Source organism: Nothoprocta perdicaria, unplaced genomic scaffold, assembly GCF_003342845.1.
Source record: "Nothoprocta perdicaria isolate Ctin4 unplaced genomic scaffold, notPer1 scaffold_160, whole genome shotgun sequence".
NCBI lineage: Eukaryota > Metazoa > Chordata > Aves > Tinamiformes > Tinamidae > Nothoprocta > Nothoprocta perdicaria.
The window spans coordinates 813,186-824,428 of record NW_020454761.1 but is presented as its reverse complement, the minus strand read 5'-3'; the positions used below and the strand labels follow the sequence as shown (position 1 = coordinate 824,428).

The 11,243-nt window shown below is 38.1% G+C and overlaps 1 long non-coding RNA gene across 1 annotated transcript; it reads right to left on the bottom strand.

The window, feature by feature from the left end:
* Window positions 1–716: 716 nt before the first annotated feature.
* On the bottom strand, window positions 717–3,180 carry LOC112944158. Its single transcript, XR_003248721.1, has 3 exons — window positions 2,794–3,180; window positions 1,083–1,159; window positions 717–998 (listed from the first exon to the last, which is right to left on the bottom strand). It is a non-coding gene; the product is annotated as an uncharacterized LOC112944158 (long non-coding RNA).
* Window positions 3,181–11,243: the final 8,063 nt, after the last annotated feature.

The following is an 11,243-nucleotide window of genomic DNA, read 5'->3' as shown; positions in this document are numbered from 1 at the left end:
TCGCTTTCAATTTACTGAGTTTTTTTTTTTCTAAAACAGAGGCAGAAACAATTTGCATAGCATAAAAAGAAAAAAAAAGCAGAAACTAAAAAACCACAATGTGCCTAATTCTCTGGGTTTGCTGCAAGTATGCTTCACTCTTGACAAAAATGCAACTATTTTATAGCAGGAGGTGAGGAGGGGAAGGGTGTGACCAAATAGTGAGTATTTTTAGGTGAAGCGAAAAATAAATTATACTTAGAATTTACATGCTAACAGCATTTCCAGTTGCATCCAYTGTACTTGGAAGACTTTATTCCCTTAAAAATCACATGTAACCAATACTAAAGGTGTGCACTGGCACAATACTGTCACATAAACATTTCAGTCAGCACTAAACAAGGTGTTATATAGCCACGTACAGCATGATCATCAAGTTAAGGGTACTGGAAAATCACAACAAAATACCTTCCCAGAAGTATGACCAACATCTTTACAGTTCACAGTGGGAGAGTTAAAATATGAGTCAGGAGCGATGCTGTGYAATACAGCTACTGTAATGAATACATATCATTAGGGACCAATGCAAAATTAACTCCTACTTAAACTCTCTGTGTACACACAAACAAAAATAACCCTGACTAAAATTTTACCAGGGAAGACTCAAGAAGAGTAAGTTTATTTAGCAATTTACTCTCAAAAAAAAAAGAGCCATCAAAGAAAGAAAATCATATGAATGCTTATTCCTATTTCCATCTAGGATTCAACCTCCAGCTTTCCCWCCAAAGATCACCAACATGTTTACACCATCCAATAGAGCCACATGTTCTTAAAGATGGACACCCTTTAATGCTGACCACACTCACTGTAAAAGATCTGTACTTATCAGCAGAGGAATGACATGTCTGTCTTGGATGACACTCCGTAAAGCTCTGTATGAGTTTCTGCATCAGAGTAATTGAGACATAAGATCATATTGCAAGGGTGGCTGCACATGTTTGAAGACTGTGTGAGAGAACCTGTGTGAGAGAAAAACTTGTACTTATTTTTCAAGCTTTGCATTTTTAACAGAAAGAGTTCAAACATGCATGTGTGATACATACCATAAAGATGAATATTGGCAGTTCACGCTATTCAGAAGAGCTCTTGAGAATGGGCAGTGAAGATAGCAGCAGCAAAGCTAAAATGAATAAATATCAATAAAATGCAAACAAAACATTAAAAGCATAAATTAATTGACACTTTGTGTGCCATTGTTGACTATTGGTGTAAAATCAATTATGCTAAACGCTAAAGAAGTATCTGCACAGTACAGCCATTAACAGAGATTATATTAGCATGTTCTTATATTAGAAAAGATTATCCCCTATGTAATTTACTTACTGCCAGGATCACCTGATCATTGCAAAAAGGAGCAGATAGGAAAAGAAGAGAAAACAAGAAAGAAAATTAGGAAACACAAACATTTCTAAAAGCATTGTATTCCGTAATGCATTTTAGTACAGGCGCAAGGGTTTTGATTTCTTTTTTACACATATATTCATATCTTTTCCTTTTTAAAAAAAAATAAAATTCCAAACTTGGAAGGGAAGTGGATCACAAAATACACCCGGTTACCCAAGAGTCCTTATCCTCCTTGATATAGATCTGCTCTGTTCTCTGGTGCTTCCTTCTGTCCATCTCTCCTTCCTTCAAGCTTTTGAGGCATTACTCATCTGCCTCACCAACCCTGGCCTTCCCAGCCCTTTCTCACCTTGACTCTGCCTCTCGAGCAGAGTGAGTCTGACTTACATTGGCTGCACTTCTCTCTCAGGCATAACACTTGCATGAGAACCTCCTTTCTTCTGTCGCTCTTCAGCATAATTAGCCACCTCTTGCTGTTTCTTGTATAATATTRTTATATTTTTGTGCTCCTACATAATGACAGGTCATTCACGCAAGTCCTAATGTCTCTTATGCTCTAACATCACCCTCTCACTTTCTCCCGGCTCTTGACAAATTTTTACTGCTCTCTTCTGTGCATTTGCTTAACCATGCCCTCTTCTTCCTCTAGCACTGCCCAGCTTTTTAAAGTGTAATATACAACACCAAGGTTTAAATCTAAGTTTTGTTAGCTGTAAGTCTTACTCAGTAAATATAAGGAAATCCAATGGGTTAAGAAACCCGCAGCGCAGCACGCTGCTAGTAGAGCCGGGAATGACTACTGACCATCGTGCACATTGCACTGCCAGTTTCTCACAGGGAGTTGCCTTCACACACGTCAGAATCCTGCTTTGATGGTTGACTTAGGCTCAACTTCAAGTGCTGAGCCATGTATTTCTGGGTATTTCTTTCCTAAATATTTATTTCACAAAGCACTGAYTCAAAAGAAAATACCTAGAACCAGTGCTTAGATCTTCTTTATACCACTTTACATTTCAAATGGATATTAGTATTATAACAATGTATTCATTCAAATATAATGAGGCGCTATATTGTACATCAAGTTACAGATGGCACTGTGGCATATGCTCAATAGCTATAGACATGTAAGATCTCTTCATGTATCTGTAAAACAACAATATTATGATTTTATCTGAAGAAGTCTCTAACACAAGCATGAATTTTACAGTTCCCTTAGAAATAAGACTATTGAAACAGTGTCTCACCATGAATCACAGATAATAAGGAAGTTGGTATAAAATAACTATTCCTAATTACCTTAAATAAACTAATATCTTGGTACAATGTACACATTATATTTAATGACCGTTTAAGAGCTGTAACATCAGCATGCTGCAGTGCAGTGCACTTATGAAATATAAATATGCATACCAAAGTGCTTGAGCCACATGTTCATTCTTTGTAGCTTTGTCTTTCTTACATAAGAGGCCTTTACGTTGAGTGCAACCGAGGACAAAGCGGATGGCAGACAYGACTTCCAAGTTAAATGGGACAGCTCCTCCGCTGTTGAACTGGGAAAATGCGCGGCTGGAGTTCACCTCACACAATTAGTGCTCCGGAATGAAACGGCCTTGTGATCTGTGATCTCGGGACAATGTTTACATATCAGACCCACAGCACAGCTATGCAGCATAATCCTGATTCTATAATTGGATCCGTGCAGCACACTTTCGCCCACGTGAAGTCCAAGCAGCTTCAACAGACCTTTTTAATGTCCATATAGCAGGAGCCGAGCCAAGACATAGAGCCGATGCCAAGGGAAAAACACCACTCAAAGACAAAAGATAAAAGATAAAAGAAATGTAATTAGAATAATCAAAGAAAATCAGAAAAGGAGGAAGATAAAGGCTAAGAAGCATACACTCAGTTTTTATATTACTGCTTTTTAATTTCATTCAGCTTTCATTTAGTTTATTGGACAGTATTAGGAACCACTTAAGATGCAGCTTTAGAAAAGATCTAAGCTTAGTCTGTTATTCAACAATTTGGTCTTACTATCAGAGAAAAAAAGAATTTAGTCTCTAACTACAAACTCAAAGGTTCCAATTGCAAATCTGATTCAAGCTACACTCYGAGTCAAGGAGCTTTATTCTAATAGATGATTTCAAAGAACTTGTCACCACTTTGGAGTGGCAATTTTGCAGGATCAATGAGGCCTAGCATTTCCATAATCAACATCTAAGTTGTGAAGCTCATGCCTTCTAACCATCTAAACTTGCTTCAGTCCAAATCAAATGCTAAACCCTACTGTAAACTTAAGATTAGAATATTTTCAGTTCTTTTAAAACTCAAAGTGACAAGATCTGTACTAAAGTCTCTCCCTAAGTCTCCATCATACCAGCAGGAAAGCAGTGCAATAAACAATGAATCAGAGACCAGGTCCTTCACTGACATCAGGAAAAAAAATTAATGTGGTTGGTGAGTAATTTTCTGTTTTCAGTGATGCACTGCTATTGTCAGAATTTTCTTTCTTACATACATAAAATCTGCTTGATCTAGACTCCTAAAAAAGTRTCATTCAGAATCCAGAAGGAAAATAAAAATTAATAGAAGCTCTTTATTTTATAGTTAGGTCTTCTATAGTTTGAAACATATGTTAAAACTGGCTACTAAGAGATTAAAAAACAGGGCACTTTCTAACCTCTTGTCTCAAGAGTTCTATTTTAGTATATTATTTGCATAAATGAAGTTTAAGATATATTGGTTCTTTAAAAAAATAGGTTTGGGGGTTGTATGCATGTTGTTGGTTGTATGTTTGTATGTCAGTCTTTGTTCAAATTAAATATAATGCTCTTATAAATATATGCTCTTACAAAATTCAAAGGGATCAATTTCAACTTCATCAGAAATATTACTGATGTATCACAGTAAAAGCAATGCTAAAATCATGCTCTGAACAAAGTGGGAAAGAAAGCTTCAAAGGCCAATTTTACAGCCAGTAACACATACCCATGCACATAAAGAAGTCTTAATCTGAAAACAGTATTTTAGTGAGTCTCACGGTAACTATAAAGCAATAGGGTCATATATATATAACATAACTAAGATTATACGGACTCTTTCAGTCRCCTCGGTCAGCAAGCTAAAGTGATAAAGTTTGCACAAGCAAGAGGCAAGAACAGAGGCAAGAACTTGTGTTATTTAATAAGAAAACAAAGGAACTTGTATAGCAGAAGTTAAAAAAAAAAAAGAAAAAAACTTCAAACACAGTAACAACACACAAGATACTAATTTACACCATTCTTACAGAAAACACCCCTCCCATTGATATTTTACCAGTTCTCATCAGAAGAATAGTAAAACCTGAGCTTCATTCAGCTGAAAGAAGTGAAGCTGTTAGCACACATCTCAATAAGCAATTGGATTTCAGAACCCAACACCCCCAATCTCGACATGAAATTGCCCATATTTGTTGGCTCTCAGGACATAGTCCAGGAACTGTTTACCCAGCCCTTGCTGCAAACCAGCAGTGTCTGTGATAATGCAGTGGTGCCTAGCCTACAAATTTTGGGAGAGACTCTGAAAAAAAAGTACATTTTTATTTTTTACTACTCCTTTTTTTTCATTTATCTTCCTAAAGTTTAGGAGAGATGTTTTAAATGCTCACCTATTATTCAGAAAAAATATACCACTAATAAATACATTCTAAAGGCTGCTTACCTATACTGGACTTCTCTCATATCAGTATTATGAGGAGAAAAAAAAGCAAATTTTTATTAAAAATTAAAGAGACATTTYCACAGACATGAATCGTGGCATGTAATTTAAATAATTAAATATAGGTTGTGTCCATAGCATGTGGAAAAAAACTAGAACCACTGTAGCAATTTCCTGCTGCTTTTAACATATATTCAACATGCAACTCTTCTGATTGCCTGTACACTGCCTTTGCACGTTACTTGCAAAAACAAAACAAGTCCATATCCGTGACTTCAACCCAAACAGCCTTTATGCACAACTTAATTTTACCTTGGGTTGATCTTAACACCTGTAGGTTGGACTGTTCTTATGTTTCAAAACAGCCCTGATGCATATATTTAGTAACAGCAGCTAAACCACATTTTGAAACAAAGTCTTGAAATAGAGGTGATAATACCAGGCCTCAGTAATTTGCTTCCAAAGCTCGAACATACTCAGTCATCACTAGCCTCTCTTAAAACACAGCAGTGATCAGCTGTGCGTCTTTGTGTTTTCAGGTAACSCATAATCAATTTTAAGCCCTTGTAAAAGGTCATAAAGGTGATGATGACTAAGCAGGGTACCAATTAGGCGAGCTCTCCACCTATATTGACCTGTAGACCTCACCTTCTTTAAAGTTTGCTTCATATGAGAAAGGTTAAGCCTGACTAAACCAACAGGGTGTAAAGTCAGCATTTTGGAATGAAGCCCTCAGATGAGCATAGCAGAGAGGAACATTCAGGCTTTTTTATCGCTCTCTCTGCCACCACACCTTCGCAGTAATCACTTTTTCCAATGACTTGCTCGAAGCCTACAGCATAACAGCACTCAAAATGTCATCTAAATATCTATGATATCACTGTGCTCTAATACCAAGATTTCACATTCAACTAGACTTACAAGAGTAAAATTTAAATCCCTGCTTACTTGTACAAATTACCTTAGCTGAGACCACTTCATGCCTTTAGTGCTAGGGCTCAGCTATTGGCAAGGAGGTGTGGACAAAAAGAGGAGAGGACAGGGAATCATCACATCACCAAAGTCGTTAGGTTAAAAAAACATACAACACTAAATCAATATTTGATGTCATTGGATTCAACTCAGCGATTTATTTCCTGAAGTCCTAGTTACACAAAATACCTTCACTAGCATTTAGCACAATTCCTCTTGAAGTATATAGTTTGGCCAAGCCTCCAATGTATTTTTTTGCCATAGACTACTATTTTTTTCTACATAATCAGGAAAGAAGCTTGTTATCAGACAAACTCTTCTATTAGATTTATATAGTGTCCTATCACAAACAGGTAGGTTCAAATAGTCAGTAACCTGGCTACATAAACATACCAAAATAAACATAATAAATAAATGAACTATTCCGTGGGAAGTGAGTACCATGTCTAGCCAACCAAATTTCAGTTAGATTAGGAAGGAAGATTGCTCAAATAATAGCCTATCATTCCATTTTTAATTTAATAACACATCGCAACTATCACTTTATTATAATCTTGGCTTCTAACAAACAGGGTTTGGCAGAGAGAACTGCATAGTTTCGAGGTAATCCCACTACCAACTGTTTGATTCATCCCCGATGAAGACGACACTCCACTGCAGAACTGGCCAAAGGGAACACGTGCCCCTATCCTGGTAATGCTACTTCACAGTCCCGTTTCCTCGGTAGCTTAATCCAGGATTCTGGACCAGCTGATGTTTTGCCCAGGCTTGCTTCTGAAATAGGAATAAAACATCTTAACCACAGATAGAGTGACAAAAAGATTCAGGTATGTTCTCAACTGAGTYGATGAAGTCCTATTTTTCCACAAAATTAGGTACTCAAAACCTGGGCAACTTTTGCCCTGCTTTATTCAGGAGAATGAAAGGGAATCAACACAAAGCCTTCTCTTATACAACCTTCCTAGAATATTACTAAGGAGCTTAAGAGTTTGCAGGTAAGGCAATATTTCAGTCTGATCAGTGTAGGGTATAACCCTTTTACTGAACAAGTCTAGTAGCTCATACAGCTTCCCCAAACCACATGTACTTAAAGCAAGGAAAAAAAAAAAAACCCTCCCATTAGGACTAACTCACAAAGCTGGAATACAAAGATACAAAGAGTGTTACCATGATGAATTCATAACTAAAGAGGAGAAAATACTAAAGACCCAACTGTGAAATACAATGTTCATGTTTTGTTCACGGGCAAAATATTTATGGCCATAAGACTGAACAATAGGACATCCCACTGACAATGGCCTTTAGGCTGGGCATCTCAAACCGAGTTTAAGATTACATAATTTCACAGAGAATCTAAAATACAAACCAGTCGTCTTAATTCAGACTTACATATTCCTCAAAGTCTGTTAAAATTCTTGAAGTTTTAGGTCATCTCTATTAAAAATTAAAGAATTTTGTATCAGTTAAAATTCTTCTGGAACCTCGAATGAAGTTGAGTATCAACCTGGCTCTGTTTTAGAAGTCCAAAATGCCAAATACTTTTCAAAATAACTACATTCTCCATTTTACTAAAAGCAAGATCAATTTTAAACAAATCCAACCAAACCATCCACTTCTCATTTGCCTGAACCCGTAAAGGCACACAAAAAACATACAAAACTCCAAAAACATGAAAATATACATGCTCAGAGTTGTACATTCAGGTAAAGACAGCTGTATTTAATTKATCACCATATTTTCATTCAGAATCCAGGTTTTACTGGCAGGGCCAATCCTACCATGCATCAAGGCAATGCTAACTAGTGTTTCCCATAAAAGATGGGATTACAAAGCCCTGTTGACAGATAGTTTTAGGATAATTGCATACTGCTCATACAAGTTGTTCAATGTAACAATCATCTGAAAAGACATTTTTGGCAGCTGCAATGGTGCTGTAGGTTAATCTGCAAATTGGGGAGCCCTGTGGACTAGGAATGCAACCATTAATGGGGTGACCATGTATATTTATACTCTTTAAAGCTCATTTTCATACAACAGATTGGGTGAAAATCTGGCTCTAGAGGAAAACAGAATATGGGGCCTGCTACAAAAGTACCTTTTCTTCAGCAATGTGATTTACAAACATCTTTTAAACTTATTTCTCTGTGTTCAGGATGTGAAGACAGAATGTGCACGTCTATGATCTGCCAAGCTTTTCGCACAGCTTTAGCACTTCATTTCATGCTAGCAGCGCAGTTAGCTTGGCATTACTTTCACGTGCTTCCTTATGGCCAACCACAAAGGAAAACAGCATTTCAGAAGAATTACTGTCCCCTTCTATTGTAACRTATAACTATTGTAAAGTTCACTGCAATCATAGTCAGGTTCTGCTGAAACCATGACTGGGCCTAGAGCTCCAGGCAGCCTCTCGCTGGGCGCCGCGACAAACAAATGAGGATTTACTGGTCCAAAAAACACACATTGCACTTCAGGGATGCTCCCTAAATATACCGTTTGCTCTAGCATTTCTGTGCAGGTTTAACAGTTGAATATCAAGAAATGTTACAGCCATGACAAAACAAATGATGATCATTAAAGACACTGATTTCCTTGATAGAAAATAATTAATCTGATGTGCTGTTGGGGGAGGTAAGAAAAAAAAGAAATATGTACCTCCCCTCAGAAAAAGAAYGTTAAGTAGAGACCTGGAAGTATCTCCAAATCAAATGTTTCATTTTTATTAACATTAATAAACTAAGATAGGAAAAGAAACTTGCCAGAACATAGTCACTGAACTCCGCAGTTTCTAGTACAGGCAATAAATGTAGGTCAAGGGACCTGGAAAATCTAACTACTCTGTAAATTTTTAAACCTGGTTCTTTCTTCTCAAGGAAAAGAAAATTGCTCCTTTGTATTTAGGCAGACTTTGCTTCACTCCAAACTATAACTGCAGCTAGATGGTTATTTTTGTTTGTATATAGATGTTTTTGGACTTCCTTTCACGGTGTTGTTGTATCTTGTACTGTTTACTCAGCTGTCGTTCACATTTGTACTGAAGGCATCATCAGTTACTTTACAATCATGATTGCAATTGTGCAAGTTCCAAGAAGAAGGACTCTTCACTGAAAGAAAAAAAAAAAAGGAGGACCTTTGGTACAACACTGTAATAATTCCTTCAGGTCATACAACCTCTGTGATCCTGCTTCAATACCTAATGCTAATAAATTGTATTAACAAAAGATAACTTTTCATTACCAAACTACGGGGAATATGAATATATGGTAGCTTTAGAAATGTTAATTACTTACTGGTGGTTGATGATTTGACTGTTTCAAAAACAGCTGTCACTGACTTCTGACTAAAGGCTAATCTGTACTAAAAAAAAAAAAAAAAAGAGGATCACAACTTAAAAACTTAAACAAAAATCAAAAATCAAAATCTTGAAAAAAATGAGTCTCCTAAATACTGTAAGGCCATGGATCATAAAAAAAWCCTCTCAAGATTCAAACCCCCAAAGATCCTACTACTTTACTTTTGGGATTCACAATTTTACAGATTTTTCTATATTCATAAAATAAATGTTTTTAAATAAAAGCCTAAGTACACGTAGGCAGAAGTTGGACCTCTGGAAAGCAAAGGGAGCCGCAATTAATTTACAAAGCTTTGAAGAATTAAGTTGTTACTGCACTGGGTATGTGGACTAGGAAAGGCGACCACCGCCAGCCCGTGATTTTTACTGCTCCGCTGATCTTGCGGGACTACCAATCGCTTCCCGCTCTCACTGTTGTCGTACGTGATTAAGAACGGCAGAGTTTCACAAGAGAGAGGGTTCGTGTGTCCTGCTCCAATTTGGCAGCCGAGTGTTTTGTTTGTTTTTTGGGGGTAGGAGGAGTGAGTCGCACCACAGTGGAAAGCTTGGCCTCAGCTCATCTGATCTTTGGACACTGCTCTTRCTCAGGATTAATCCAGCTCCCGAGTTCCCTCCAATCGCATGGGAGGTGAAGTCTCCCAAACGAAAAGGATAATTCGAAAAGAAAACTCCGAAATGGTAGCTCAAAGTAAGATGTGTTCCATTGTAAGGGGAGAGAACAAGAGCAGTGTCAGAAGATTTTCTTCYGCTGTGTTGCATCAAATGAACACACGGCTACGTAGTTTGTAAATATGTCTCTTCAAAACTACATATGAATATTGCAAAGGCAGAAAAGCCAGTACTTAGAAATGCTAAATCAAATTCTACAAAACATCAGTACAAAACCTAACTGTGCAACCTTAATTTGGAGCCCTTGAGTTTAATTACACCACAGCACCTTTTCTGCATCACCAACATGCTTGTGAATATTAATATCAAAGACATGTTTTCATCCTTTCTACCGCGCTCTCCCAGGATTTCAACCTTAACTCCGTAAACTTTGAACAAACAAACAAAAAATCAGATACWAATTGGGTACTAGCCATTCCTTCGCAAGGAATTCTTCCTCTGATTAGGGATGAATCAGAAATGGAACCATGAAATAACCAGTACATCTGTATGCAGCCCGGCTTCTGACTCATGATGTCTAGCAAGGAARCAAGCCCTGGATCTGCACTGAAGATGAAGCATCCTGCCCTGCTACCCAAGCTAAGAGGCAGGGGCCTCCCAGCGAGACACACTTACACGAGTAAAGCCACACGTAAGCACAAATTAAAAGGGTAATTTATTAATAACTGGCGTTTTGACTTTGCAGCCAAATATAGCTTAAATATAATAACAGTCAATAAGATTGTGTTTCCCCTTCTTCAGCTTCTGTGACTTTTCAGGTGGGATATTATCCTAATGGTTTAGCTGAAGCTCTGATACGAAGGCTGACAACTTGAGCGCTGACGAACCCTTCTCCCTTCAGTGTACTGGTGACAGGAGGAAAAAATACCTAGACGTCTTACTGCCGACCAGCAAGACAACAAAAACCAGGGAGGCCCTTTGGGGGGTTTCTGCACCACCACGGAGCCACCAGCCCTCTCTGGAAACACACAGCAACCTCCTGGGCACCCAGGGGCCTGACGAGGAGACGTGTTCGCGGGGCACTGCAGACGCGCCATTTCCACAAGCATGTGCTGGAGCCCGTGCGCGCCTTGGGCCGCTTCACCTTTCACCTTCGGGCGGCCAGCCTTTGGATGCAGCGCCGGGAGCCATGGGGAGGGGAGGTCACGCCACCGACATGGCGCCTCCGGGCCGT